The sequence below is a fragment of the Bos indicus genome, chromosome 8 (assembly GCF_029378745.1).
Source record: "Bos indicus isolate NIAB-ARS_2022 breed Sahiwal x Tharparkar chromosome 8, NIAB-ARS_B.indTharparkar_mat_pri_1.0, whole genome shotgun sequence".
Lineage (NCBI taxonomy): Eukaryota > Metazoa > Chordata > Mammalia > Artiodactyla > Bovidae > Bos > Bos indicus.
The window spans coordinates 104,747,952-104,774,000 of NC_091767.1; the positions used below are offsets into that span (position 1 = coordinate 104,747,952).

Below are 26,049 nucleotides of genomic sequence, written 5' to 3' on the forward strand. Positions count from 1 at the left end.
CTGCCTCTCAGGTCAGAGAGCAGATGGGAAAGCAAAGACTAGTCAACATAAGCATCATAATCAAGAGAAAATAGAGGCTTGAGGAGGAACGGCGATGTGGCTGGCCCACGTGAAGTTTCCTTAGCAGTTACTTTCTGGCAAGCACTATCCCACATGCTTTTCCTTGCATTGATTAGCTATGGGGACCTACATGGAAAGGAAATCCAAAAAAAGAGGGGATATATGTATATGTATAGCTGCTTCGCCTTGCTGTATAGGAGAAGCTAACACAACATTGTAAAGCAACTACACCCTAACACAAATTGAAATTAAAATAAGACATTCTCTCTTATTCATTTTAAATAACGACTGTGCCATGGAAAAAAATCCAACAAGGCACTGTGAGTCTTGAGGGTATTCTTTAAATAGCTCAAAAACCAATTATTTATAGAAAGTGACTGCCAGCACAAGCATTTCATAGCCTTTGTGGATAATGAACAAGATTGCTGTAGGGGTTAAACAACATGTTTCATAGGGTGCTCACGGAAAACACTGCCAACAATAAGATGCCTTAAAAACGTGTACATATGCTGCCTAGCAATTCACACTAAAACCTTCCTTCTCTCTTTCTCTCTCTCTATTGCTGACTTGGAAGTTCAGAGTCTTTGAAAAATGTTCTTAATGATACTTAATATGCTATTTTTGCTCCTTGTATAAAAATAAACATAAAATAAATTCCTTTGGGAACCAAAAAAAAAATATTATCTCATTGAATTCTTACACCAATGCTATGAACACTCTTAAAACTACCAAGTGAAACTGAAATAGTCCATATTAAGCTGTTCTTGATTGGGTTATATAAAATACCAGAAGCATTTAATCAGAGTCGACAAAATGTTGACAGAGGGGGGAAAAGCTGTAACAGCGTGGAAGGTGAAACCTCAGACCCCAAAGCTTGTCATCTGCCAGAGGTCTGGGCATTTGTCACTTAAAGGAGCTGTGGTTGAAGAATAATTGCCCCGCATAGACGTCCGTGTCCTAATTCCTGAGTCATGTGACCATGTTAGATTACATGTCAAAAGAGGCTCTGTAGATGTGATCGAGGTTACATATATTAAGATAGGAAGATTATCCTGATTTATCCTGGCTGGATTTTCCAGGTAGAAGCAGAGGAGTTGTGGTAGAAGGGAGGTCAGGGCGATTGCAAGTGCGAGTATAATCCCCAACGGCTGGCTTCTGTGATGGAGGGGGCAGGCATGAGGGCTAAAAAGGGGCCCTGAAGAACTCAGAGTGGCCTCCAGCTAACAGCCACAAAGGAAATAGGGACTTTTGTTCTACAACCTTATGGATCGTGGATTCCTCCAACAACCTAAATGAATTCTTCTTTGGAGCCTCCTGTTGAGAGCCCAAGACAGCTGGCAGGTTGATTTCAGCATTGTGAGACTGAAGACAGAGGAACAGCTGAGTGAACCCAGGTTTCTGGCCTAGAGAACAGTGAGATAATAAATAAGTGTTGTTTTACTTCACTGTGTGTGGTGGTTTTTTGTTTTGTTTTTCTTTTTTAATGGCAGCAATATAAAGCTAACACAAGTGTGCATATAACTTGGTTTGGAACCCCAGAAGCTCTGAGCTCTGTGGAGACATTCCTGTCCAAGCTCCTCATACTAAAGGAATCTTAACTTCTACCTGCCTCTTAAATATTGTTGTACCCACCAGAATAGCCCAAATTAAAAAAAAAAAAAAAAAAGAATTGACAACACCAGATGGCTGAGCATGTAGAGCAACCAGAACTCTCATACAATGTTCATGGAAACATAAAATGGTATTATTGCTTTGGAAATACTTGTTGCGGTTTCTTATAGAACTAAACATATAACAATACTATCCACCAGTAATCCTAATTGTAGGCATTGGCCTAAGAAAATAAAATCATATGCCAAAAAAATACCTTTACATGAATATTCAAAGAAGATGTAGTCAAAATAGCCCCAAACTGGGAATGGCCCAGGTTTATATCAATAGGAGGATGGAGGAGAAAAACAAAAAACAAACAAAAAAAACAAAACACTGTGATAACTTCATAATAGAGGATATGATACAAAATGTCCAGAATAGGCAAATCCATAGAGATATAAAGTAAAATAATGATTGCCAGAGGCTGAGAAGAAAAGATTAAAAAACGCTTACTCCTTTGAAGGAAAGTTATGATCAACCTAGACAGCATATTCAAAAGCAGAGACATTACTTTGTCAACAAAGGTCCATCTAGTCAAGGCTATGGTTTTTCCAGTGGTCATGTATGGATGTGAGAGTTGGACTATAAAGAAAGCTGAGTGCCGAAGAATTGATGCTTTTGAACTGTGGTGTTGGAGAAGACTCTTGAGAGTCCCTTGGACTGCAAGGAGATCCAACCAGTCCATCCTCAAGGAGATCAGTCCTGGGTGTTCATTGGAAGGACTGATGCTGAAGCTGAAACTCCAATACTTCGGCCACCTGATGCAAAGAGTTGACTCATTTGAAAAGACTCTGATGCTGGGAAAGATTGAGGGCAGGAGGAGAAGGGGACGACAGAGGATGAGATGGTTGGATGGCATCACCGACTCAGTGGACATGGGTTTGGGTGAACTCCGGCAGTTGGTGATGGACAGGGAGGCCTGGCGTGCTGCGGTTAACGGGGTCACAAAGAGTGAGACATGACTGAGCGACTGAACTGGAACTGGAACTGGGACAAAAAGAAGGATTGAGGAGTAACTGCCAATGTGTACAGGATTTCTCTTGGTGGTGATGAAATTTTCTGGAATTAGATAGTGGTAATGGTTACACACCTTGTGAATATACTAACAACCACTAATTTGTATACTTTAAAGGGGTAAATTTATGCTATATTAATCATATCTCAGATTCTTTAAAAAAACATAAAAGAAAAAGAACAAATTATAGACTTTTACTATAGGAATCTTTTTTTAAATTTACTTTTTTATTGAAGGATAATTGCTTTACAGAACTTTGTTGTTTTCTGTCAAACCTCAGCATGAATTGGCCATAGGTATACACAAAAATATGGAGTGGTTCACAAACTTGCATGTCATCCTTGTGCCGGGGACATGCTAATATTCTCTGTGTCGTTCCAGTTTTAGTATATGTGCTGCTGAAGTGAGCACTACAGGGATCTTAATTACTGTATGCCTCTTAACTATGTAATGACACAGATGAATCGCAAAAACTTAGTGCAAAAGAAGCTTCACACAAAAGAGTAAATAATTCCTAATCTCACTGATGTGAAAGTTTAGAAGAAGCAAAATTAAACTATGGCAAAACCAACTAGGAAAACTAGTTGCATTTAGGATGATAGGAGTGAAGACTGTGGAGTGGGATGAAAAGATTTTGGTGTGATGGTACTGTTTTATATCTTGATAGATGTTTGGGTCACAAAGGTATATGCATTTGTCAAACCTCATCAAATAGTAACTCAGGATTTGTGCATCCACTGCATGTACATTTCATCCCACAAAAAATAAAAAAATACTGAACTTCAGTAAAGCCTATGTAGGCATAAAAAACAATATTGTATTGTCAGATAAACAGAGGGATGGATGGATAAAGCAAGCATATAGTAAGATGCTAATTGTAGAATCGAGAATTATGTTTGAAATTTTCATAGTAATACATTGGCCAAAAAGTTTGTTTGTGTATTCCATACCGTTTTATAGAAAACTCAAAAGAACATTTTGGCCAATCCAATAAAATGACAGAAAAATACTGCTTTCTCTTTTCTTGAATATTTATAATGAAGGGTGTTGTTGTTTAGTCACTAAGTCATGTCTGACTCTTTGCAAGCCCATGGACTGTAGCTCACAAGGCTCCTCTGTCCATGGGGTTTCCCAGGCAAGAATACTGGATTGGGTTACCATTTCCTTCTCCGGGGATCTTCCTGACCCAGGGGTCAAACCTGCATCTGCTGCACTGGCAGATTTCTTCATGGCTGAGCTGCCAGGAAATCCCCATAATGAAGGATACTCATCTCATAATGCCGTCCAAATTATTGTTCAACAGCTCTTGATGTCAGAAACATCTTCCAGACAGTAAGATTTTGCTTTAATTCCATCTAGCAGTCCTTGCTTCATCTTCTGGGATCCTCTAGATAAAGTCTACTCCCAAAACCCTTTAGGAGGCTGCCTGGGGTAGTGTAAGAATATGGATTATGGAGGCTTCATGACCTGCTTCTGTCCCTACTATGTCACTGCTCTAAGTGTAGTTCTCCAACCAGCCACCAAGGCACACTTGATAGTCTGTTAGAAATGCAGAATCCTGGGCCTTGTCTCAGCACTACTGAATCAGAATCTGCAATTTAACAAGATCCTTGAATCCTCTGAGTGCAAGTCAAAGTTTAAAGAATAAGCTGGAGCAATAAAGCAAAAATATAAATGTTCTTGTACCAGGGTAGTAGCATTAGGGAGAGTGAATTCAACAGAATAAAGACATTTTTAGGAGCAATAACTTAAAGAACTAGTAGAGTGAGAGTGAGGGGGGATGGATAAGAGAGAACCTGGACCTGAGAATTCTTAGTGTCTGCTGTTTGGCTAACATGGACACAATGCCAGACTTAAGGAATATGTCTGTCCTTAGCTGCTTCACCTCTCGAGCTTTACTTTGATATGCTCTCCAAAGAGTTTTGCTTTGATATCCTCTCCAAAGCTTCCTTGGTGGCTCAGATGGTAAAGAATCCACCTGCGATGTGGGAGACCTAGGTTCAATCCCTGAGGGGGGAAAATCCCCTGGAGGAGGACATGGCAACCCACTCCAGTATTCTTGCCTGGAGAATCCCCATGGATAGAGGAACCTGGAGGGCTACAATCCATGGGGTCACAAAGAGTCAGACACGACTAAGTGACTAAGCACACACCAAATATGAAACCTCCTTCTTCCAGTCTGGTGCTTCTATGAACAAAACTCTTGAAAATCTTCTTTGCAAGGTTTTGCCCTCATTTTGCTCATCCAAAGTCACTTTCGAAGTGAATAATATGGCTTTCCTTCCATTTCCTGCCTCCTCCTTCCAATTATGTAAACACACCACCAGTGTTTTAAGCATTAAAAAGGAAAACATGATATAGATCAATTCATCAATATTTCTAAATGAGGCTTTTTCATGATAGAATGTCTACCCAGGGACTAGGGCTCTGCCTTCTTAATACTGATAACCTTGGTTACTGGGACTTCCTGGAGGGTCTTTTGTTTTGATGCTGTTTTAATGAACACACAAACACTGTTTTCCAACTCAGAACAAATGTCCAGAAACACGTCCCCTCCTCACCCTTCAGGAGTCCTTTCCTGATTTTGCAACTTGTTTTAACTCTAATGGTCCTTGCTGGTGGTGAACGTTCCCTCTGAGCACGCTGGGAGCTCACCTAATTGGGTCTGTCTCATTGTGACCTGAAACAGCGTTGACCTAGGGCTGACTCCCTGGCCATCTCATCCTTCAGGGTTCAGCTCCAATAGGACAAACGACACATGCTTGGAGAAGCCCGCTCTAACTTTCCTACCTGCCTCTCAGTGTGGCTCAGGCAGTTAGTAACCTCTTGGATTACGTACATCCTTCTGTTCTAATTATAGGGGGAAGAAATAGATATATTAACCTAACAGCTGCCCTAAAATCCTCCTGGGGTGGGAAATGTTTGTCTATCAAAGTACCTTGATTAACTCCTTGTAGTGGAAGGTGAGACCCTGAGGACACGGTTAGAAAAAGTCAGGAAGTTAAAGAGATTTGTAAATTGCTCAGTATTGCGAAATCAGTGAGGCTGAGGAGTAGAAGAGAGCAGAGAAATGAGGGGAAATGGCAATATGGCAAAAGATTAGAGACTGAATGCTGAGCACCTGTGAAGCTTGACGGTTGCACTCTGGTCATCCGATTACCATAACTGATAGCACAATGGTTATCTCCACCTCTCCCTGGAGGAGAAAGAGCATGGGAAATAAAGAACAGAAAGTCTTTATGGAAATAGTGCTATGGATGTGGAGATGCATTGATAAGCACAGTATCTCACTTATTCAAAAATAACAAATTCTAACACAGTCCATGACCTGGGGAATAGACCATGAAAGGCATGTAACTGGCATCAAAGTGTAAATAGCAATCCTCAATAATAAAGCATAGCTGTCATTGACAGAGCTTGCACATCAGACACTTCACTGAATGTTTCTCCTCATACACCGTATTGTGCAATACATGCAAATATCATGTGCATAGTTTCCATATTTCTGACAAGGAAACTAAATCTTGGAAGGCTAAATGAATGCCAAAGTTCTCTGCGTTAGATTATGATGGACCTTGCTCTCATTCCCAAAAGCTCATTCTTCACCAGACGCATCTCAACCAGACACATCATCCGCAGGATAATCCAAAGGGCCTATTAAACCGTATCTCCATCTTTTAGCCATAAAATCGTCCCTTGGGTTACAGAAGAGTTTATTTACACTATATGTAACAATTTAAGGATTTCCCAGGTGGCACTGGTGGTAAAGAACTGCCTGCCAATACAGAAGATATAAGAGATGTGGGTTCGATCCCTGGGTCAGGAAGGTCCCCTGGAGAAGGGAATGGCAACCCACTCCAGTATCCTTGGCTGAAGAATCCTGTGGACATAGAAGCCTGGCGGGCTACAGTCCATGGGGTTGCTCAAAGTCAGACACAACTGAAGCAACTTAGGGTGCACACACACACACACACACACAAACACACAGCAACAACAACAACAATTTAATGTTATGCAACTATTTGGGTGATTTATTTAAACATCCAAAACTAAAGATTTAATGAGAAATGGTGGTAAGGAAACCTGAGAAGTAGATGCATTGATAACGCCAACAAGTGTTGTGAAACTGAATACCAGTGGGTGAAGATAAAAGGAACAACAACAACAACACCCAATCCAAACATTAAGAAACATGGGTTCTAGGCCAAGCAGCCCAAGTGGTCACAGTACTTGGGTACAGAATGTGGCCATGAAGAGCGCTAAAAAGAAATCTTGTTTTCTGTTTCCCATTTCAACATAGCACGAAAGGACAAAATCCAACGAAAATGCAATGCAAATGGCTGAAATTAATGGTGGTGCGATGGAACAGCTCTCGCTATGGAAAGAGCTTTACGCTGGCCTTGCTCACGTTGGTGCTCTGACCAGAGGACCTCACCGTTCTGAGTCATCCTTGCTCTTCTCCATAGCTGGAATATTAATTGTACCTATTTCTGAGGAGCTTTGTGAAGAGGAAGTGATGACATCTGTAACAGGCTTGGCGCATATTATGTTCAGTACAGCTCTGTTAAGTCACATTTAAGGACAGCCTCATTGCCCAAATGGAAAAGTTCTGGCATTCGGAAGGGATTTCCAACATGGAGCAGGTCTTTTCTGAAAAAGTGTACGGTATTCACTCATCATTATGAGGAGAAACGGGAGGTGGCTTTCCCACCCCTGGGTTATCGGTCTCCACTTTGTGAGGAAAGCCACAGCGTGTCAGATCCACTCGCTTTCACTCTTCCCATCCCAAGCAGCATCGCCCAGGAGACAGAAATAGCATTCATCGAAAGCCGCAATTACCTCATTTCACTGGCCTGTTTATATGAGATGTGCCTTGCTCACAGTGACTGCACGGGGCCAAAAGTCCAGCAAACAGAGCCGCTGCTTGTCCAAGAAACGGCCCTGCAAACAAGAGGGCACAGCGTGTTCCCTGAGTAGATTGGGACCCTTAGCTGTTTTGTGGGTGTTTTTGTTTTTCAAGCCAGAAACAGTGTCTGCAAACTCCTGGGGAATTCCCAAGCCCTATTCGTCAGGCGGCCAGGCTTCCTCTGACATCATCTCTGAGTGATGCGGGGCAGAGAGAGGGTCACACACGAGGCAATCCCTGGGCAGCACTAGCACGATTGCGGGAAGTGAGAGGGCTGGTGCCAGCGTGGTCAGAAAAACAAGGCGAACTTTCTGAAACAGTGCCTGGTATTTGGTGGGTATTCAAGCAATCAGTCTTGAACAAAACTGACTTCCAGATTGTGCATCCAGTATATAACAGAGATGAGATTTCAACTAGGGTGACCAGTTGTCATGGTTTACCTGGGGCTAATGGGCTTCTCTGGAGATGTGACTGTGGGTGCTAAAATCAGGAAGTGTGTGCATGCTAAGTTACTTCAGTCATGTCCAGTTCTTTGTGACCCCATGGACGGTAGCCCACCAGGTTCCTCTGTTCTTGAAGTTCTCCAGGCAGGGATACTAGAGTGGGTTGTCTTGCCCTCCTCCAGGGGATCTTCCCGACCTAGGGATCAAACCCATGTCTCTTATATTTCTTGCATTAGCAGGTAGGTTCTTTACCACTGGAACCACCTGGGAAGCCCCCAAATCAGGAAAGTCTTGGGTAAATTGAATTGAGTTTATCACATTAGTTTCAACCCAGATTTGTCTGACTCTAGAACTCATGCCATTAAACATAAAACAAAAACCTGTCCTCAAGGAGACTTAAGTTTAATAGGGGAATTAAACATGGGAACAGATAATCATCATATATATTGAGAGGGCCTATTGCTTTAGAGAAGGATTAACAGCTAAGCCAAGCACCATTCGGCAGCATCCATCATTCCTCCTTTCTAAGAGCGATCCAGTTTTGTTCAGGAAATCCTTCTACTAAACATGTGTTTCAATGAGCTGGGCCCTGAAACTGCATTCCCCTTGTCACTGATTGGTTTAGGAATGGGCATGTGACATTATGCTGGCCAATGAAACATGAGAAAAAGCCTTAGGGTCAGATTCTTGGAAATGTTTCCTTGTTCTTAAAAAGAAACCAAGGTCAACAAAAGCTCATTTCACACACTGGCTGTATTTATGTCTGTAAGTGACATTTAGAACCATGGTGGCTGTTTTAGATTTATCAAGGGACTAGAGCTAGGCTGGATGATGGGGAAGGTAGAAAGGACCTGCATCTTTTATGACATCATTGAGCTATTAAATGAACTGACCTACAGCCATCATACCTGAGGACTGAAGTGCATTGCCTTTATGACTGAAATCATTTGAGACAAGACGTTTTGTTCTATAGTCTACAACATTAAAAAAGATACTCCATCCAAATGTGACATGCCATCAGATGAAGCAGAGATGCTCACCAGTTGATGACACAAGGGAAGGCTTTAGGAAGGATAAAACACTTTAACTGTGCTGTGGAGGAAGGATATAATTTCAGTCGACAAAACAGGCATAGGAAATAGCACTAGTAAAACTACAGAGGAAGTGTAACCTAGGAATAGCTGGAGAAAAGCAAGTAGTCTAATTTGGCTAACACAGAGGTTTATGAAAGTGATCAATGGAACAGGAAGCAGGAAATGTACTCAGGAAGTAAATCATAAAAGACATGAATCCCAGGCTAAGTAAATTAGACTTTCCCCATAAATGATGAGAGAGCCATGAGAGACAGGTGGCTAGAACATCACCATACACCATCCCCAAACTATTGTTGACCACTCAGATTTCTCCTTCATTTAGATTTGCTGACTACATAGAGCTATAATTCTCAACTTTGGAAGCATGCTAGAATCATCTGAGGTGATTATAATCACCTCTTTCCTCTCTATATATGCCACATACATGGGATGTGAACAGAGTATATTGCTCTGGGACTGCATGATTTTTACTTTGTGTTAAGCTCCTCGGTGCAAATCATGTTTGAGAATAATGGACTTGGCCATCTATAACTGTGTATTTTCAGTTTCAGTTCAGTTCAGTTGCTCAGTCATGTCCAACTCTTTGTGACTGCATGAATCACAGCACGCCAGGCCTCCCTGTCCATCACTAATTCCCGGAGTTCACTCAAACTCATGTCCATCGAGTCGGTGATGCCATCCAACCATCTCATCCTCTGTCGTCCCAGTCTCCTCCTGCCCCCAACCCCTCTGAGCATCAGGGTCTTTTCCAGTGAGTCAACTCTTCGCATGTGGTGGCCAAAGTATTGGAGTTTCAGCTTTAGCATCAGTCCTTCCAATGAACACCCAGGACTGACCTCCTTTAGGATGGACTGGTTGAACCTCCTTGCAGTCCAAGGGACTCTCAAGAGTCTTCTCCAACACCACAGTTCAAAAGCATCAATTCTTCGGCATTCAGCTTTCTTCACAGTCCAACTCTCACATCCATACATGACCACTGGAAGAACCATAGCCTTGACTAGACAGACCTTTGTTGGCAAAGTAATGTCTCAGCTTTTTAATATGCTATCTAGTTTGGTCATAACTTTCCTTCCAAGGAGTAAGTGTCTTCCAATTTCATGGCTGCAATCACCAACTGCAGTGATTTTGGAGTCCCCCAAAATAAACTCTGATACTATTTCCACTGTTTACCCATCTATTTCCCATGAAGTGATGGTACCAGATGCCATGGTCTTCATTTTCTGAATGTTTAGCTTTAAGCCAACTTTTTCACTCTCCACTTTAACTTTCATCAAGAGGCTTTTTAGTTCCTCTTCACTTTCTGCCATAAGGGTGGTGTCATCTGCATATCTGAGGTTATTGATATTTCTCCAGGCAATCTTGATTCCAGCTTGTGCTTCCTCCAGCCCAGCGTTTCTCATGCTGTACTCTACATATAAGTTAAATAAGCAGGGTGACAATATACAGCCTTGACAGACTCCTTTTACTATTTGGAACCAGTCCTTTGTTCCATGTCCAGTTCTAACTGTTGCTTCCTGACCCGCATACAGGTTTCTCAAGAGGCAGGTCAGGTGGTCTGATATTCCCATCTCTTTCAGAATTTTCCACAGTTTATTGTGATCCACACAGTCAAAGGCTTTGGCATAGTCAATAAAGCAGAAATAGATGTTTCTCTGGAACTCTCTTGCCTTTACGATGATCAGCGGATGTTGGCAATTTGATCTCTGGTTCCTCTGCCTTTTCTAAAACCAGCTTGAACATTTGGAAGTTCATGGTTCACATATTGCTGAAGCCTGGCTTGGAGAATTTTGAGTATTACTTTACTAGAGTGTGAGATGAGTGCAATTATGTGGTAGTTTGAGCATTCTTTGGCATTGCCTTTCTTTGGGATTGGAATGAAAACTGACCTTTTCCAGTCCTGTGGCCACTGCTGAGTTTTCCAGATTTGCTGGCATATTGAGTGCATCACTTTCACAGCATCATCTTTCAGGATTTGGAATTGCTCCACTGGAATTCCATCACCTCCACTAGCTTTGTTCGTAGTGATGCTTTCTAAGGCCCACTTGACTTTACATTCCAGGATGTCTGGCTCTAGGTGAGTGATCACTCCATCATGATTATCTGGGTCGTGAAGCTCTTTTTTGTACAGATCTCCTGTGTATTCTTGCCACCTCTTCTTAATATCTTCTGCTTTTGTTAGGTCCATACCATTTCTGTCCTTTATCGAGGCCATCTTTGCATGAAATGTTCCCATGGTATCTCTAATTTCCTCGAAGAGATCTCTAGTCTTTCCCATTCTGTTGTTTTCCTCTATTTCTTTGCATTGGTTGCTGAGGAAGGCTTTTTTATCTCTTCTTGCTATTCTTTGGAACTCTGAATTCAGATGCTTATATCTTTCCTTTTCTCCTTTGCTTTTCGCTTCTCTTCTTTTCACAGCTATTTATAAGGCCTCCCCAGACAGCCATTTTGCTTTTTTGCATTTCTTTTCCATGGGGATTGTCTTGATCCCTGTCTCCTGTACAATGTCACAAACCTTCGTCCATAGTTCATCAGGCACTCTGTCTATCAGATCTAGTCCCTTACATCTATTTCTCACTTCCACTGTATAATCATAAGGGATTTTATTTAGGTCATACCTGAGTGGTCTAGTGCTTTTCCCTACTTTCTTCAATTTAAGTCTGATTTTGGCAATAAGGAGTTCATGATCTGAGCCACAGTCAGCTCCTAGTCTTGTTTTTGCTGACTGTATAGAGTTTCTCCATCTTTGGCTGCGAAGAATATAATCAAGCTGATTTCAGTGTTGACCATCTGGTGATGTCCATGTGTAGAGTCTTCTCTTTGTTGTTGGAAGAGGGTGTTTGCTATGACCAGTGCATTCTCTTGACAAAACTCTATTAGCCTTTGCCCTGCTTCATTCTGTACTCCAAGGCCAAATTTGCCTGTTACTCCAGGTGTTTCTTGACTTCCTACTTCTGCATTCCAGTTCTCTATAATGAAAAGGACATCTTTTTTGGGTGTTAGTTCTAAAAGGTTTTGCAAGTCTTCATAGAACCGTTCAATTTCAGCTTCTTCAGTGATACTGGTTGGGGCATAGGCTTGGATTACTGTGATATTGAAGGGTTGCCTTGGAAATAAACAGAGATCATTCTGTCATTTTTGAGATTGCATCCAAGTACTGCATTTCAGACTCTTTTGTTGACCATGATGGCTACTCCATTTCTTCTAAGGGATTCCTGCCCACAGTAGTAGATATAATGGTCATCTGAGTTGAATTCACCCATTCCAGTCCATTTTAGTTCACTGATTCCTAGAATGTCGATGTTCACTCTTACCATCTCGTTTGACCACTTCCAATTGCCTTGATTCATGGACCTGATATTCCAGGTTCCTATGCAATATTGCTCTTTACAGCATCACCAGTCACATCCACAGCTGAGTATTGTTTTTGCTTTGGGTCCATCCCTTCATTCTTTCTGGAGTTATTTCTCCACTGATCTCCGGTAGCATATTGGGCCCCTACTGACCTGGGGAGTTCCCTTTTCAGTATCCTATCATTTTGCCTCTTCAGTCTAGTAGAATATCAATCAGTAAGGAATACTTCAGGCTTTCTAACACTTCTCATTTTTGGCTAGTCACTGTCCTATCTACCTCTAAAATAATTAAAAACATTGGCCTTGTAAATACTCTATTACCACCATGACTGGTATCATTTTAATTGGGATTAAAAGGAAATACATAGAAGTTAAACGACGTGTTCAAACCCAACCTGAATATTAGTATTAGATCTGGGACTAGAAACAAAGCTTCCAAAGTATTTATCTAGCTAGCAGTCCTTTCACTAAACTGAGTTGTTTTTCCAGTTATATCTATTTCCCCAAAAGTTTTCTATTTTTTTGTGTAGAAAACATGTGTTATATTTCTCTATCTCCTATCTACATCCTCCCACTGTAGCATTCTTGAGTACCTTTCTTCTATATGATTGATTAAATCACACTTATCTGGCAATTCCAAAACAGTAGCCTGCATCAGAATTACCTGGAGAGCTTGTTAAAACAAACATCTGAGCTTCACCTCCAGAATCCTTAATTCGGTATGTATGAAGTGATTCGTATTCATAGAATACTCTCAGGTGAGGTCTAAGCCACTAGTCCAAAGACCACGCTGAGAATCACTGTCTGTGTGTGCTAAGTTGCTTCAGTCATGTCTGACTCTTTGTAACCCAATGACCTCAGCCCACCAGGCTCCTCTCTCCAAGGGATTTCCCAGGAAAGAATACTAGAGTGGGTTGCCATTCCCTTCTCCAGGTGATGGGGGCTTTCTAGGTGAGAATCACTGCACTCATCCAAATCCAGAGGTGGATTTTTTGTCTGAAGTTTATTTTTTAGCCAAGAAAATCTGGTCTGGATCCTGGATCTGGTGCTGTGTGACTTTGAGCAAATTGCCTCCTCTGTTTAAGTCTCAGTTTTCCAATCTATAAAAGGTAGCTATTTATAAATACCTAGAATGCTGTATCACACAGTTGGTAGCATATAGAAAAGATTCACTAATTGTCCATTTCCTAGCTCCTCGTCCCTTTATCGACTTCCTGTTGATATTATACCTTTCCCAAGAAGGGGAAATACAGTCTGGCTCTAGTCTTAGATTCATGACTCCTCTTGTAACTGGCTCTCCTTCAGTGAGCTTGAGTTTGCACTTCCTCTACCAATTGCTAACTGACATATGGAGTCTATTTCTAGGAAATGTTATGCAAATCATTTCAAAGAGGGGGAAATATGATAGGCAAATTATGTCAATATTATCCTCAAAGCAGTGTTTTGGAGATAAAACCTACCCCATATGTTCTGCTTCACTTACTTTCAAATTTTTAACAGTTTAACCATAGCAGCTGCTCCTGATCACTAATTGCCTGCAACATTAAACAATGGATGTGTATCAGTTCCCAGACTTTTTCTTCTGTGTCAACCTTAGAGCTTCCAGGTATTTACAGATTTCTCCAGGTCGCTTCATTCTTCCCATGCTAAACTCTGTCAGTCTATGACTGAGCAAAGGATGGGATGGGACGGATCCAGGTGACCTTTGGCACAAGCCTTGGTGAAACCAGAGAAGTAACAGATGGGGTTCCAGACCCAGAGACAACATGACTCCACACACAATCTTTCCATGACTCAAAGGACCTTGACTAAGCTTCCATCATCACTTCTGGTTGACGAGTGCTTTTCCATGTGGATTTGCTGGGAGCTTCTTCATCAGAATCTATGTGTAGCTGTGCATCTCATTGTCCACGCAAGGAATTGGACATTCGCTGCTGATTTTTTTTTTTTTTAATCTACTATTTCAAGTCAGTTTCCAAGGACTATTGGTGTTTCCATTTAAGCTCTTGATTTTCTCTGTTCTCTCAGTCTCCACAGCTTCTGGATAAGCTATCATTTTTTTAAGTTAGGGTGAATATAATATCACCCCAACTAATATCACCTGACTTCTGTTGAACCCCACTCCACCCATGCTTACCACAGCTGGAATGATCTAAGACACAAATTGTATCATGTCATTCCCTTGAATCCCTTTCTAACGGCAAGACTCAGTCAAAACTAAGCTAAGTCCAATCTCATCATCCTGGTTGATCCCAAAGCTACACTGTCCAATATGGTAGCCACTAACCACCTGACGTGGCTCTTGAGAAATCTGTATGCAGGTCAGGAAGCAACAGTTAGAACAGAACATGGAACAATGGACTGATTCCAAATAGGAAAAGGAGTACATCAAGGCTGTATATTGTCACCCTGCTTATTTAACTTCTATGCAGAGTACATCAAGAGAAACGCTGGGCTGGAAGAAACACAAGTTGGAATCAAGATTGCTGGAAGAAATATCAATAACCTCAGATATGCAGATGACACCACCCTTATGGCAGAAAGTGAAGAGGAACTAAAAAACCTCTTGATGAAAGTGAAAGTGGAGAGTGAAAAAGTTGGCTTAAAGCTCAACATTCAGAAAATGAAGACCATGGCATCTGGTCCCATCACTTCATGGGAAATAGATGGGGAAACAGTGGAAACAGTGTCAGACTTTATTTTTCCAGGCTCCAAAATCACTGCAGATGGTGACTGCAGCCATGAAGTTAAAAGACACTACTTACTCCTTGGAAGGAAAGTTATGACCAACCTAGATAGCATATTCAAAAGCAGAGACATTACTTTGCCAACAAAGGTCTGTCTAGTCAAGGCTATGGTTTTTCCTCTGGTCATGTATGGATGTGAGAGTTGGACTGTGAAGAAGGCTGAGCACTGAAGAACTGATGCTTTTGAACTGTGGTGTTGGAGAAGACTCTTGAGAGTCCCTTGGACTGCAAGGAGATCCAACCAGTCCATTCTGAAGATCAGCCCTGGGATTTCTTTGGAAGGAATGATGCTAAAGCTGAAACTCCAGTACTTTGGCCACCTCATGCAAAGAGTTGACTCATTGGAAAAGACTCTGATGCTGGGAGGGATTGGGGGCAGGAGGAGAAGGGGACGACAGAGGATGAGATGGCTGGATGACATCACTGACTCGATGGAGGTGAGTCTGAGTGAACTCCCGGAGTTGGTGATGGACGGGGAGGCCTGGCGTGCTGCTATTCATGGGGTCGCAAAGAGTCGGACACGACTGAGTGACTGAACTGAACTGAACTGAACCACCTATGGCTATTTAACTTACATTTAAATTAACTACAATTTCATAAAGTTGGTAATGACATTCCTCAATCACACAAGCTACATTTCAAGTGCTCAGTAACCATGTATCCCTAGAAGTTACCATTTTGGGTAATGAAGATATAGACTATTTCCATGATCACAAAACTTTTTATTAGAAAGCACTACTTTAAATGTTGAAAACTGGTTAACACTATTTACTGTAATGCTATGAATGGCCATCACATCAGGGAACAGTGCCTTGAAACACTGCTGATGGGAATGTAAACTGAAGTGAGCATTCTATAGTGCAACAGTTCTTAATGGAATTAAGGATGCTTATCAGCTCCAGAGAACTATCACACAACTCACAAAGAGTACACTCAAGGATGTTTGTCACAGCAGTATTTGGGCTAGCAGATTATGGAGGACAACCAAAGTGTGCATGACCAGGGGACTGATGAGTAAAATATGCAAGATGCATGTGGCAGAATACTGTGAAGCAGCCAGAAGCAAGTGACTAGATACACACATATCTATCTTAAAAACATATTATATTCTTACTGTGGAATATGAGTTAGCAATAAAATAATAATTTTAAAAGTTCTAATACATGCCAAAACTTGGATGGATCTCACAGATATTAAGTTGAGTACAAAAAGTTAGACATAAAAGAGTACATACTTTATGATTCCATGTTTATGAAGTTCATAGGACATGCAAAATAATTTTGAGTAATTGAAATCAGAAGAGAGGTTGCCTCTAATTGTAGATTTACTGTAAAGGGACTGAAGGAAACTTTCTGGAGTGATGGAAATGTTCAGTGTTTTGATCAGGGTGTCCATTACATGGAAATATACATCTGTCAAACTTCCTTAACTACATGCTTAAGATCTGTGTGTTTTACCATATGTAAATAGACCCCAATAAAATTGGCTATTTTTTTTAATATGTAGTTTTAAAGGCAAAAAGATTAGTTTCAGATGAGATACCCATGTATATACGCATTCAAAAACCACAATACATATTTAACAAAGTTACTCATAAACAAAAGGATATATAACAAAAACTTTGAATCAGTATTTTTGGTGAGGATCGGGGGACATAAATGCTAATGGGGATTAGGGATGAAAGAGATATAAATTAGGATAAAGTAAACTAGTAAAGTAAATTAGTAAGGGTCCTTAAATGGACCAGAGGTGATTTAGCCATGTGTGATCAAGTAATCCGACTTTCTGTGCATGTGTGCTAAGTCGCTTCAGACAAGACCAGCTCTTTGCTACCCTGTCAACTGTAGCCCGCCAGGCTCCTCTGTCCATGGGATTCTCCAGACAAGAATACTGGAGTGGGTTTCCACGTTCTCCTCTGGGGGATCTTCTCGACCCAGGGATTGAACCCATGTCTCTCAAGTCTCCTGCATGGGCAGGCAGGTTCTTTCCCACTAGTAACACCTGGGAAACCCCAGCTTTATGTACCTGAAGCCAATAAGGCCTTCATTGGAAGAGGGTCTCTTTCTTTTTCTCCAGGGGTGGCTGATCTAGGATTGTGTAATTCTTGTGTGAAGTGGAGCCTGGAGCCTTGGGGAAAGACAGGGGATGAGGTAGAGAGGAGGGAAGGAGATAACAGCAGGAGGGGAAGAAGAAGACAGGAGGGAGCAGGGGAAGAAATGGAACATCCAGACATCAGAATCGTCAGTTTCTGAGCCAGCTCCATCTCTGGAACTTTCAGGAATGTGAACACATACATTTCCTTTTTCCTTCCCTTAAATTAGTTTAAGTGGATTTCTCTCATTTGCTCTCAAAAATGTACTAGTATCCTAAAGTAATTTAGTGTTTTAAAGAATCTGTGTTAAGCCTTATTTTAGCATTTTAAAAACTTTTTAATGAGGAAATATTCAAATATATACACAAATTGAAGCATTAACATAAAGAATTCTCAGCTTGAACAAGTTTTGGTAGATTGCTATACACTATATATTTCACGCATTAATACGTACCTATTTCTAAAGTTAGCTGTTTTAAAAAATATAACCACAATACTGAGATCATACCAATTTTTTTCCCCTCAAATATTAACAAATACACAATATTCACATTTCCCTGATTGCTTAATAAACGTCATTTACCTTTTTTTTTTTTCAAAGAAGGATTCAAATAATATCTAAAACAATCTGAGTAACACATCTCTCAAGTTTATTTTAATTTACAACTTTCCCATCCCACTGTGTGGTTGGGTATGTGTGTGCACTCACACAGGAGCCTGCATTTATTTGTTGAAGAAACTTGGCACCTTCTATAGAATTATCTTTTTCTGGATTTTTAGATTGTATTCTTGCTTAATATCTTGCTCTGGTTCTTTTTTTTTTTTCTTTAGCCACACCTTAGTTCCCCAACCAAGTATGGACCTCAGGCCCTCTCAGTAAAAGTGTGGCGTTCTAACCACTGGACAGCCAGGGAATTCTCAGTCCTGTATATTCTATGAGCTGATAAGTTTTATTTTAATTTAGAGACAAGATATTTTATCAGAGGTAGTCTATAGTTTTTGTTCTATATTAGAGGAAAATTGGAGAAGGCAATGGCACCCCACTCCAGTACTCTTGCCTGGAAAATCCCATGGACGGAGGAGTCTGGTAGGCTGCAGTCCATGGGGTCGCTAAGAGTCGGACTCGACTGAGCGACTTTCCTTTCACTTTTCACTTTCATGCATTGGAGAAGGAAATGGCAACCCACCCCAGTGTTCTTGCCTGGAGAATCCCCGGGATGGGGGAGCCTGGTGGGCTGTCATCTCTGGGGTGGCACAGAGTCGGACATGACTGAAGCGACTTAGCAGAGGAAAATTAATGAAGAAAATTAATGTCTGATTACATCTCTCCCTGTGATGTCCAGAGTGATCAGTACATTCTGGTGTTTTCAATTGGATCCAAAGACATGATACAAAGGAACTTATCTACAAAACATAGATGTCCTTATCAGCTTTTAATCTAAGGTTTGAGAAGCCACTGATGACCATTCATCATTTCATTAAAGGTGTTGAAATGTTCATATTCTGTTACTCCTGTGTATAACAGTTGCAATTTCTCCATAAAGAAAGATTTCTTTCCAATTATTTGGATGCATGAGGTACAGTTCTTATTGGAAGTATAAGTTAATGCTTGATTCTTTCCCCATGTTTAACAGTTTTCAGAGTAAGTTGAAGCCTATAAAGGTAAAAAATGAGAGTTTGGGATTTTTGCTTAAAAGTATCTTTATGAACTCATGGATTATAAAATATTTTATATGTTTAAATCTATTTCATTTATTTTTCTCTTTGTGGACCAGATGTCCTCTTTTTGGCCAATGGGAGCTCTTGAATCCTTTTGACACAGTCTCATTCACTAATAGAGTTACCATCAAGTGGATAAGATGTCCCAGGCTTCTCTCATGTTCTGACTCCAGATCTGGAAGTAATCAATTATTTCTCTGAGGTGCCCTTTTTCTTTTTGGTGGGAAATGGCATTTTGAAACAACCACCATCTGGGGCCTAAGGGTGATCATCGTTACCAGTCATCACAAATCAAACATTTTTTTTCAGAATTTTCAGTGATCAGAGCTAGGAAATAGACACGTTTTAAAGAGGAAACCACATGTGGACAATTTTTGATTTGGCTTGACACCTTGATTTAAAATCTTTATCTCAGCTGCTGACAAAATTTTGATTTTTAATACTTATTTTCTTTCTCTAATTCTAATAGATAATATATTAGTATTAGACTAAGGAGGCCAATATTATTACTAACAATATCATTGTTGAAAGCAGGGTTATTTTGGCAGTTTATTTTGTTTTTGGTATATGTTACCACATTATCCTATTTATAGTCAATTAAAATGAGTCTTCCATGTGTGGCTAAGTCACAACTTTGTTACATTTTGCTTTTTGATGACTTGGTATTTGATTTTTATGAATTGTCATTTTTATATCTGATTTTTAAAAAAAATTATTTAAAATATTTTCATGGCTTCAAAGTCATGTTTACAAAATGAAGTATTTTCAGACAAAGTTAGGTTTTATTTTAACCTTTACCAGTCTCCCTCTTCCTCCCTATAGATAAAGGGAGGATACATAATTTGCTTATGTTTGTTTATTATTCTGTTTCAATATATGTGCATATATGAATCTCAGATAAGAGGTTACCTAGGCTATACGTGCTGCTCTGGACCTTGTCAAGCCTTATTTCAGAAATGAAGAATCCTTCCTTTGAAATATTCTATTTTCCTGCACCTATCCCAATTATTTAAGTAAAAGCAGGGGTTTACTTAGACCAAGTTTTATTAACAAAAGGCACACATAATTTGTAACCAATGAGAAAAGGACTTGAAAAGTTAAGAAGTTCCTTTGAAGGCTAATGTCTATGACTATTAAGACTCAGAGCAGAGATTCTTTCCTCTTTGGAGCTGAACAGATTTTTGATGAAGAAAGTATAGGTTTTGCTAATGGAAATCGCCTTGTGTATATACTGAGCTGGGTTTGTGGACATTAAAAGCTATTTGACATGCACCGATCTTCTACTAGTAAGAATTTGGGAATAGCAATTTCTTTCCTGCCCCTTTGATCTACTCCCAAATCCCATGGTGGTATATTATGGCTGCAGAGAGCTGTAAATGTTAGCAAGCAGCAATTTGAAAGCCCTACAAAAATGTAGTTGCAAAGGCAATTCAAACATCAGGTATCCTTCTCATCATCCAGACTCCGGTTTTAGAACTATTGAGGGAATTCTGTCAAATCTCACACTGCAGTGGATCACTGGTCTGGTATGAATACTCAAGTTACTCTGAATAGCTGTATTTTCAGTGCAAGAAAGCAGCTATTCCTATTTTTTTCCCATTCCTTAAAACTCAAAAACAAAAATACATACATATATATACACACACACACACACACACACACACAAACATATTTCACTGAAAAAGCATTTCTTTCTGAGGACAAATGCAGTGGTTTTGAATAAGGAGGTTACTAGTCTAGATGGATTTTGATTCCTACTCTTTTCTCATTGAAGCTTCCCCGGTGGCTCAGATGGTAGAGAATCTGCTGGCAATGCAGGAGACTGGGATTCGATCCCTGGGTCAGTAAGATCCCCTAGAGAATGGAATGGCCACTCACTCTAGTATTCTTGCCTGGAGAATCCCATGAACAGAGGAGCCCAGCAGGCTACACTCCAAGGGTTGCAAAGAGTCAGACACGATGGAACAACTAAGAAGCCATACACGTTCTCTCACTGAGGGCTTAATACATCCATTTGGGAATCATATTCAGTAAGTGCGTTGGGGTGGCCAATGACAAAGAGAGACATTGTATGCCTCCCGAAAGAATCGTGAAGTCGCTCAGTCGTGTCCGACTCTTTGCAACCCCATGGACTGTAGCGTATCAGGCTCCTCCATCCATGGGATTTTCCAGGCAAGAGTGCTGGAGTGGATGGTCATTTCCTTCTCCAGGGTATCTTCCCGGCCCAGGAATCAAACCCAGGTCTCCTGCATATCAGGCAGACGCTTTACCGTCTGAGCCACCAGAGAAGCCCTAGAATAACTGTAAGGAATTTGAAGGATAATAAAAAAGACAAAGATACATATGGAAAATCCTATGCTCTCTTTCTCCTTCTTATAGTTTGCAGTATAAAAGATAAATGCATAGTTTACTTTTAGCTGTACAAAATAAATTGCCTTTTACTAATACTGTTCACATTCAAACACACACACTGTATGTTGAGTATTTAACTGTTGATGCTATTTATTGGGGTTTCCCATCTTCCACAATTCTGAATTATGAAAAAACAATCTCTGTCCACAAAAATGGAAGGTATTAATACTTGCCTCAGGGAGACTAGCGAATGGGGAAGAGGGTGGTGGGGAGGATACACCTTTCCTTAAAGATCTTTGTCACTAACACTTAAGGACCTTGTGACCTCAAAACCTCTGAGTATCTGTCTTCATCCTTCTGAGTAGATAAAACAGAAATTGATGTCAAAACAATTGGCCGTCTCTATACATTCTAACCAAGTCAGTAATAACTCCAGAAGAGATGAGCTGCCTTTTACTGTGTCCTTTGGGATTCTCAAACTGTCTGGCAAAGTATTTAAGCACCTTTTCTAAACTGACCTGCCCACACTTGACTCCCACTGCCTCCCTGCCTGCCTTCCCCAAACCACCCTTACGTCTCCAGAATCAGTGGAGATGCGCTCAGTAGAGATGGCTGAACTAGGCACTGAATGGGATTCTTGTCAACAAACAGCATGATGTGTGGCCCAAGGCCAGTCACTTTCCTCTCTGCACATCAGCTCCTCTCACCATAAAATGAGAGCCTTGGAATAGTGATCTCCACGGCTTCTTTCAACTCTGACATTTGGGGGGAATCTACAAAAATGCTCCAAGATATTAGAAGAGTTCCATTTAAACACCTGGCCACTTTAAAAGGGCTTTGCATATATATTGTATTTCACTTGCTAAATCGCCAAATAAATCTGACATGAATGATCCTCAAGAGGACCCAAGACCAAATTGCAAATGTCTGTTTGTGATGATGGAGGTCTTGTAATCTGAGCATTGATCCTAGAAAGCCTTTGGGTGCTTCTCAGAGTAACGTAAGATTATAAAGTGATGTATTACCCACGAGAAATCCTTTTTCATTTACATTTCATTTTCCTCTGTGGTATTTAACTTATTTTTTTATTATGTGCAGCCATCATAAATATTTATACTGCAGTGTATGATTGGTCAATAAAGAAAAATCAATACTGGGTTTTTGCTGCCCAGAAAAGAGATTGTGCTTTACCTGATTCTAATTAAGAATGAATCTAAAAAAGAAAAAAAAATCAAAGGTGAGAAGGTAAAATAGGGAGCTGAGTGGAAAAAGGAAAAAGAAAAAAATTTTATTTATTTTATATTTTAAAATATTATATATATTTTACATTTACATTCACATTGATACACAAAAATTTTTCATTTAAAATTGTCTTTGCTAGTAAACCTCAGTTCAGCCTATCTGCCTTCCTATTGTGCCTATGAACTACAGAAAATGATGAACTTAAACACAGAAAGCCATTACAGTTACTTCATCATGGTTTTATCTGTCATTATATATAAAGGAGATGAACTTGGAAATAAGAAAAAAAGTTTGCTTCTCACTTTCATAAACCATATTTCAGTTCAGTTCAGTCACTCAGTTGTGTCCGACTCTTTGCGACCCCATGAACCGCAGTGCGCCGGGCCTCCCTGTCCATCACCAACTCCCGAAGTCCACCCAAACCCATGTCCATCGAGTCAGTGATGCCATCCAACCATCTTATCCTCTGTTGTCCCCTTCTCCTCCTGCCCCCAATCCCTCCCAGCATCAAGGTCTTTTCAAATGAGTCAGCTCTTCGCATCAGGTGGCCAAAGTGTTGGAGTTTCAGCTTCAACATCAGCCCTTCCAATGAACACCCAGGGCTGATCTCCTTCAGAATGGACTGGTTGGATCTCCTTGCAGTCCAAGGGACTCTCAAGAGTCTTCTCCAACACCACAGTTCAAAAGCATCAATTCTTTGGCGCTCAGCCTTCTTCACAGTCCAACTCTCACATCCATACATGACCACTGGAAAAACCATAGCCTTGACTAGATGGACCTTTGTTGGCAAAATAATGTCTCTGCTTTTGAATATGCTATCTAGGTTGGTCATAATTTTCCTTCCAAGGAGTAAGTGTCTTTTAATTTCATGGCTGCAGTCACCATCTGCAGTGATTTTGGAGCCCAGAAAAATAAAGTCTGACACTGTTTCCACTGTTTCCCCATCTATTTGCCATGAAGTGATGGGACTGGATGCCATGATCTTCGTTTTCTGAATGTTGAGCTTTAAGCCAACTTTTCACTCTCCTCTTTCACTTTCATCAAGAGGCTCTTTAGTTCTTCTTCACTTTGTGCCATAAGGGTGGATTTACCAAGTATCAACTCTGTGCCAGCTAGTATTTTGATGTTTGTGTTCCAGCTGAAAAGAGCATGCTCTTTCTTTATAATAGAAAGGGTAGACAAACAAAGAGGATAAACCCTGTTAGGTGATTTAAAAGGTTGTGTGATAGTCATTGGATGTCTGTTTAGATTGGCCAGAGACATTTTTGAGAACTAATTTTAAGACTTACAATCAGATCATCAAGAAAATTGCTACAATCCAATTGAGCAAGTCAAACACACAAATAAGTGGTTGTAATATAAAACAAGAAGTGACCAGTGCTCAAAAAACTCTTGTTATATTCATTGGGTGGTTTTTAAGCATGCAGCATCAGCATTACCTGGGAACTTCATAGCATGGGAGGATAGAAGATCCTACCCTAGATCTGCTTCATTTTAACACATTTTCCAGGTAATTCATATGCATATACACATTAGAACAATACTGCTCATTAAACAAACAAACAGGGAATTCAGAGGAAAAAGAAATCATATCCAGCTTGTAGTTGGAAGGGTTCCTTGAGGAATAATTATAAAAGCAAACCAAGAAAATGAATAAGAAGCAAGTCATGCTCTGTTTATGATTTCTTCTCAACATTATTTAGAGGGATTCATAGCTAGACCATACAACAAGAGCCATCAGGCTAGAATTAACTGTAGCATCAAAAAGAATAAAAATACTTAGGAGTAAATTTAATCAAGGAGGTGAAAGGTATGGACCCTGAAAACTGTAAACACTGAGGAAGGAAAGCAAAGAATTCGCAAATAAATAGAAAGCTATCCCACATTCGTGTATTGGAAGGATTAATATTGTTAACAAATTTTATACTACCCAAAGAGATAGAAAGATTCAATGCAATTCCTACCATGACTCCAATTGCATCTTTCAGGAAAAAAAAAAAAAAAAACTTCTAAAATTTATGTAGAACTGTAGCAGTCTCCACCTAGTCAAATTAATCTTGCAAAATAAGAACACAGTTGAAAGCATCACCCTTCTTGATTTCAAATGGCATTACTAAGCTATAGTAATCAAAATAGTATAGGATAATCTTAAAAACAGACACATAGACTAATGGAACAGAATCAAGACCCCAGAAGCAAACCTATGCATATATAGTCAACTAATTTTCAACAGAAGTACCAAAAATATACAATGCCAAAAAGATAGCCTTCAGTAAACAGTGCTGGGCAAAGTGTATGAAAGTGTTGGTCATTCAGTCGTGCGTGACTCTTTGCAACCCCATGAATTGGAGCCTGCTTCTGTCCATGGAATTCTCCAGGCAGGAGTACTGGAGTGAGTTGCCATTCCCTTCTCCAGGAGATCTTCTCAACAAAGAGATAGAACCCAGATCTCCTGCATTGCAGGCAGATTCTTTACTCTCTTGAGCCACCAGGGAAGCCTCCAGGCAAAATCTATATCCACACACAAAAGAATGCAATTTAACCATTATCTTATACTATGAGCAAAAATCAACTCAAAATGGCTTAAAGACTTAAATGTAAGACTTCCAGAAAAAAACATAGGGTAAAATTTCCTTGATATTGGCCTTCACAATGATTTTTGGATGTGGCATAAAATGCTTGGGTAACAAAAGGAAAAATAAATAAATGGAATTATATAAAACTAAAAAGTTTCTGCAAAAAAAAAAAAGGCAAAAAATCATTAAAATGAAAAGGTAACTATGATTGGGAGAAAATATTTGCAAACCATACATCTGAAAAGAGATTAATATTCAAAATCTATAAGAAGCTCATACAATTCAATAGCAAAAACCCAACCAGTTACAAATGGGCTGAGTCTTCAAATAGATGTTTTTCCAAAGAATACATACATATGGCCAATAGTATATGGAAAGATGTTTACTAATCATAATTGGGGAAACGCAAATTAAAATGACTATGCAATATCTGTTAGGTTGACTATCATCTAAGAGACAAAGGATAAAAAGTATTGGCGGGGATGTAGAGAAAATGGAACTCTTGTATCCTTTTGGTAGAAATGTAAATTGGTACAACCACTATGGAGAAAGCATGAAGGTTCCTGAAAAACTTAAAAAACAGAACTACTATATGATCCAGCAACCCCACTTCTGAGTATATACCCAAAGGAAATAAAATCAGTATTGAAGAGAAATCTGTACTCCCATTTTAATCACAGCTGTATTAGCCATAACCAAGATATGGAAACAACCTAAGCCTGCCTTCACAGATGAGTGGCTAAAGAAAATGAACTGTACACATCGATCTGGCCAGCTAGTTAGCTAGAACAGGATATTAT

General features: G+C 40.1%; 1 non-coding gene across 1 annotated transcript; it reads right to left on the bottom strand.

The window, feature by feature from the left end:
* Window positions 1-3,032: 3,032 nt before the first annotated feature.
* LOC139184743 (U6 spliceosomal RNA) lies at window positions 3,033-3,139 on the bottom strand. The gene has a single exon (XR_011568297.1). It is a non-coding gene; the product is annotated as a U6 spliceosomal RNA (small nuclear RNA).
* Window positions 3,140-26,049: the final 22,910 nt, after the last annotated feature.